Here is a 6,073-nt window from a genome sequence, read left to right on the forward strand (position 1 = left end):
CTATTTCCATATACTGTGTTATTTTTTATGCCTTCTATCTGAAGATATTAATTCCATTTTTCTCATTCCAGTCTATTTTTCCACACTCTTCTCATTCATGTTTTGCTAAAGTAGTTTAGGAATTTGCTTTTTGGCACTAAAGTGAATAAATCACCCTTAATCTGGCATGTGAATGGATGTCTGATTGAATTCTACCACTTTATTTTGAGAGCTCTCATCAACTATTTCTGCTTCATTAATCTTAGGAAATTTTAGACATTTGGCCCATTCTAATGTGGGTATATAAAAGACAAAAAAAGCATAAATGTATAAGTTTCTCTTAGAATAAGAATAAAAGTTCAAAAGTTTTAGAAAGAATCGTCCAAACCACAAAGATTTCTGCCTATTCAAAAGGGCACCCATAATTCCTGCTTGTTTTTCTGGCTTTTTTTTCCTTCATAAACTATTTCCCAGTTCCAGAAACTCTAGATGAGAAAACTGAGTTTGTTCACTTGCAAATCTTTGCCACACAAAACCAGAAACTTGAGATTTTGATCATCAAATTCTTCAAGTACGAGTATCAAGTTTTAATCCCTTAATAGAATTAATGTACTAAAATATTTTACTAAGTTCTTGATAGTTCATTTTAACTATTAAGCAGAATTAAAATTTAGAAGTTACAAAATTTGGCATTAGCACTCTTGGGTAGCTCAGCTTATCCCAATACACCAAGGTTATGGATTTGATCCCTGATCAGGGCACATACAAAAATCAACCAGTGAATGTATAAATAAGTAGAGCAACAAATCAATGTTTCTCTCTCTCTCTCTCTCTCTCTCTCTCTCTCTCTCTCTCTCTCTCTCAAATCAATAAAAAAAGAAATTTGGAATTAAACAGCAATTAACATTATAATTCTGCTGTTCAAGAGCTTTGTGACTGGGCAAGTTACCTTCCTATTCAAAGCCACACTTTTCTCTATTACCTACCCAGTAGAGCTGATAGTGAAAATAATAATTACAGAGAGTTAACATTTATTGAAGATTTATTATTCCAGACACTGCATTAGGTATTTTATATGATTATCTCATTTAATCCCCAACAGTCAATGCAATGAGGCGTGAGTCATCATAACTGTTGGGTAATCTGGAATTCAAATCCAGAACCTCTGACTGTGGGCACATGCTCAAAAGACCCCTTCAAATGGGTATTGTATGAGGCAACAGATATAAAGTGCAAAGCAATATATTGGACATAGGGGCTCCATAAAAGTTTGCTATTCTTTTGTTAATATCAAAATGGTATTTCAATTAATACAATGAGAATTAATATAATAACCTTTTAAGGGATTTCTGTGCTTGTTCCGGGTAAGCACTGACACTTGACAGCCATAGATTCCCTGAAGACACGCACTGAGTACCGTTTATTTTTGTTCCTGAGGTTCTAATTCTAAGCATCTACCTTGGAGTCAGTGGTCTATAAATGCCAGTTGAATTACAAGGTGTTCAGAATGGTCATGAATATTTAAACTATCGCAATAATCAAAACTCCCAAAGAATAAAGACCTTGGCATTAGCAACTGGCCTAGAATAAAGGCCACTGCTTCCTTTTGCCTGTCTTATTATGGGTATGGCTCTCATAATTGGTAAGGCTTCATAAGATTGTAACAGATTTTTCATTGATACATCTTCTAGGGTAAGGGAAATAAAGCAAAAAATAAACAACTGGGACAACATCAAATAAAAAGCTTCTGCACAGCAAAAGAAACCATCATCAAAATGAAAAGGGAAGCCACTGTATGGGAGAAAACATTTGGCAATGGTACATCTGAAAAGGGGTTGACTTCCAAAATATATGAAGAACTCATGCAACTCAACAAAAGGAAAACAAATAATTCAATTTAAAAAATGGGCAAAGGACCTGAATACACACTTCTCCAAAGAGGACATACAGATGGTCAATAGACATATGCAAAAATGTCCAACATCATTAATCACCAGAGAGATGCAAATTAAAATGACAATGAAGTATCACCTCATATCTGCCTGAATAGCTTCCATCAATAAATCAACAAATAACCAGTCCTAGGGAAAGGGAACCCTCGTGCACTGTTGGTGGGAATGCAGATTGGTGCGGCCACTGTGGAAAACAGTATGGAGTTTCCTCAAACAATTAAAAGTGTAACTGCCATTTGACCCAGTGATTCCACTTCTAGAAATATATCTAAGAATCCAAAAACAGCAATCAGTAAGAATATATGCACCCCTGTGCTCATAGTAGCATTATTTACCAACGCTAAGATCTGGAAACAGCCCTAGTGCACATGAGTTGATGAGTGGATAAAAAAGCTGTGGTATATTGACACCATGGAATACTATGCATCAGTAAAAAAGAAGGATCTCTTAGCCTTTGAGACAGTATGGAGGGACCTGGAGAGTATTATGCTAAGCAAAATAAGCCAGTCAGAGAAAGACAAGTATCTCACTTATATGTGGAATCTAATGAACAAAATAAGCTGATGAACAAAATAGGTCCAGAAGCATGGATGTATGGAACAGATTGGCAAAGCTCAGAGGGGAGGGATATTAGGGGAGAGATTAACCAAAAAATGTATATACATATATTCATAACCCATAGACACAGACAATAGTGTGGTGAAGGCCTATGGCGGGTTAGGGGCTGTATGGAGAGGGAGTGAAGGAGGGACAAATGGGGACATCTATAATATTGTCAACAGTGAAAATATTTTTAAAGATCTACATAAATAAATAAAAGGGGTTCAGATTGGTTATGAATATTTAATGTCACAATAATCAAAAATCCCAAAGAATAAAAACCCTGGCATTAGCAATTGGCCTAGAATACAGGGCCCTGCTATCATTTTGGCTATCATAATTGGCAAGGTTTTGTAAGACTGTATTTTAAGACCTATTCAAGATGTAAATAACTTTGTCCTATTTTTGTCCTTAACAAATAGTATTTATTAAGCAACCATCTGCTTCTCAAATTGTAATAAAGTCATATAAGCAACCTAAGGGCTCATGCTCCCTTAATCAAGTCCAAACAAGACCCTGAAATGTCTCAAGAGAGATTGAATAATTGGTTGTTGGAAAATAAAAGGTTTTAAAGTGCATATCTAGGTAAAATATATGGTTTTCATCATTTCTAACTACTAGTTGAACATTGGAATAAAAATTATTATTTCTTCATATTATTTTGTTTTATTATACTCCCAGTAAATGCCATTTCTTATACATCATTCAAGAAGTAAATAATTTTAGAGATTGTTTAGTCAAATGCCTCCATCCTACAAGTGAGGTCATCAAACTGATTAATAGCAGAACCAGGATTCTATTTCCTGATTTAGGGATTTTCCAGGCATCTGAAAAGAAACACGGCCTCAGAAAGATGCAGGTTGAATAAGGCAAAAAATGAGCTTCAGAACAGTTCAAACATCCAAAATCTAAGTGGCACATGTAATCAGAATATTTCAATACTGTTAAAATGTTTAAACCTCATATTATTTTTCTCAAGGCAAATTCTTATGAGATTTTCCTTATCTTTAATTTTTTTGAACAATAGGTTTATTAAAACTAAGCTAATTAAACATTTTTAAAAAACTAAGCTAATTACTCTAACAATTAATTAATGGTTTTATGCAAATCAACACTTTTCTAGAGAACAGCAGTTGAACCTTGAACAACATGGGTTTGAACTATGTGGGTCCACTTATATGTGGATTATGTCAAACAAATATGTACAACACTGTAAATTTATTTTCTCTTCCTTATGATTTTCTTTTTTAAAGTATTCTTTAATATTGTTTTTATTGATTCAGAGAGGGAGAGGGAGAGAGACAGAGAAACACCAATGATAAGAGAGAATCATTAGCCGGCTGCTTCCTGCATGCCTGCTACTGGGGATCGAGCCCGAAACCTGGGCATGTGCCCTGACCGAGAATTAAACTGTGATCTCCTGGTTCATAGGTCAATGTTCATCCATTGAGCAACATTGGATGGGCCCTTAGGATTTTCTTTAAAACATTTTCTTTCATGTAGCTTACTTTATTATAAGAATACCATATATAATGCATATAACATATAAAGCATGACTATTTATATCATCTGTAAAACTTCTGGTCAATAGTAGGGTATTAGTAGTTAAGTTTTGGAAGAAGTCAAAAGCTATACATGGATTATATGTGGGTTAGCACCCACATTGTTCAAGGGCCAACTATACTTTAATGACATTCTAGAAAACTCAGATATTTGGTCAAAGCTTTGTGCTAACCTGTTGTGGCTAAGAACCTATATGCATTCAAATCAACATTTCAAATTTCCCGTAAATCTTTCCACTGTATACATTAAAGTATAAAATCGAACGTGGACAAGCCTGAATTTAATCTTGTACACTCGTGTGTGAGAGGTTGTTTTTAAAGCTGTTGTAATAAAACCTTAGATCCACATGGATCTAATTGCTATATGTATAATTTTTTTTCTCTCTGGACAAATAGATGGTGATGAAGGGCAGGCCTCATTTAAAAAGAAGCCAAATACAATAATTACTTAGGCATGTAAAGGACTTAACTTGGCCATCACAAAACCCACCCTGAAGAAGAGTTTGCTGGCTGAATGAATGGGAAAACCATGCCAACAAGTCAATTAAAATTTCTTTATGCTCCATTGTAGCATGTTGAGTTTTCTAAAAATGGCCATAGCAATATTTCCGGTCCCACGTGTCCCTCCTAGAGTCTGAGCGGGGCTTTGTGGCTGCAGGGATGAATGGAATGTGACAGAAGCGAGTCTGCATCATTTCTTAGGCTAGGTAATAAAGGAGAGAGGGCTTTTCAACTCGCTTCCTCAGGACACTCACCTTGGAACCCAGCCACAGGTCACAAGGATGCTGGCCGCAGGAAGAAGCCACCCATGGGTAATTAGCTGGCAACGCCAGCTGGGATCTCAAGGACAGCTGTCCTCATCTGTCTGACCTGTGAGGGAGGGAGCCTCTGGATAATTTAATCCCAGCCTTTGAGCTGCCCCAGCCGATGCCAAGTGGAGCAGAGAGGAGCTAGTCCCACAGAGTCCAGCCCACACTGGAGATTTCTGAACAAAGTAAGTGTCATTGTAAGCCACTGCTTTTGTGGTCTGCTACCCAGCAATAGACGAGAACATGCAGAACATCCAGTTTTGGAAAGATGCAATCATGAAGGACAAATGAATTTCCATTTACTTCTATTCTATTGGCTTTTAACCATTTCTCTCATTTTCAAATTCTCACTTAAGAAATGAATAGATTAGGCCAATGTCAACATTTTGATCAGGTGTTGAATTTAACAGCGAAAGCCCATGGGCGAGAAGCTGGCACATCAAAACCTTCACAGGCTGCACCTCTGACAGGCCACTGCTGTGCAGAAACGTCTGCTATTCGCATGGTGCAGCCACTGGGCTGGGCCTGAGCAAAACCCTAATCAGAGGAGACTGCCTTTAGCTGCCCCTGGTCCTTGCTTCCTGCCCCTTTCGGCGATCCTGTCGCCCAGGCATCCAGTCCTCCCAGCATCAAAGCCCCTGAAAAACTCAGTCACACTAAAGTACCAATGAAAATTTTAAGTTGTAGTCTTTTTAGAAACAAAATGATTATAGGGGAGAGGGGGGAAATACCAAGGGAAGCAATGCTGAATATTAAGGGAATGAATGGTGGGGTTTTCGGTGCCCTTGTGAGAGACTGGTTGAGCTGGACAGTTCTCTGCACCTCTCAAATGACACCAGTAGCTGGGAGCATTCGAGGCAGAAGGTATAGGAAGTTCCGGGATATGTAAAATGCCACAATGGATGTAAGAGCCATTCTAGATTTCTTGAGTGTAAAGTGACAAGGGAGGAGTGACAGGGAATCAATCTAGACTTGCGGGCAGGAGGCAGAGGTGTGGTCTCACATGCTCTGTGGTGAAGTGGACCCTTGCCTGAGTGGTGGGAAGGCGCTGAAGAGTCCCATGTGCACAGGAGGAAAATGCCTGGATCGGGAGTCAGCAGCCCTGGAACCACGTCCTGGCTCTTCGTGTCCTTAGGGGTCCAATAGGCTCAGGGCTCAATGGGGTTGAGAT

This window comes from Myotis daubentonii, chromosome 2 (genome assembly GCF_963259705.1).
Source record: "Myotis daubentonii chromosome 2, mMyoDau2.1, whole genome shotgun sequence".
In the NCBI taxonomy this organism is placed as follows: domain Eukaryota; kingdom Metazoa; phylum Chordata; class Mammalia; order Chiroptera; family Vespertilionidae; genus Myotis; species Myotis daubentonii.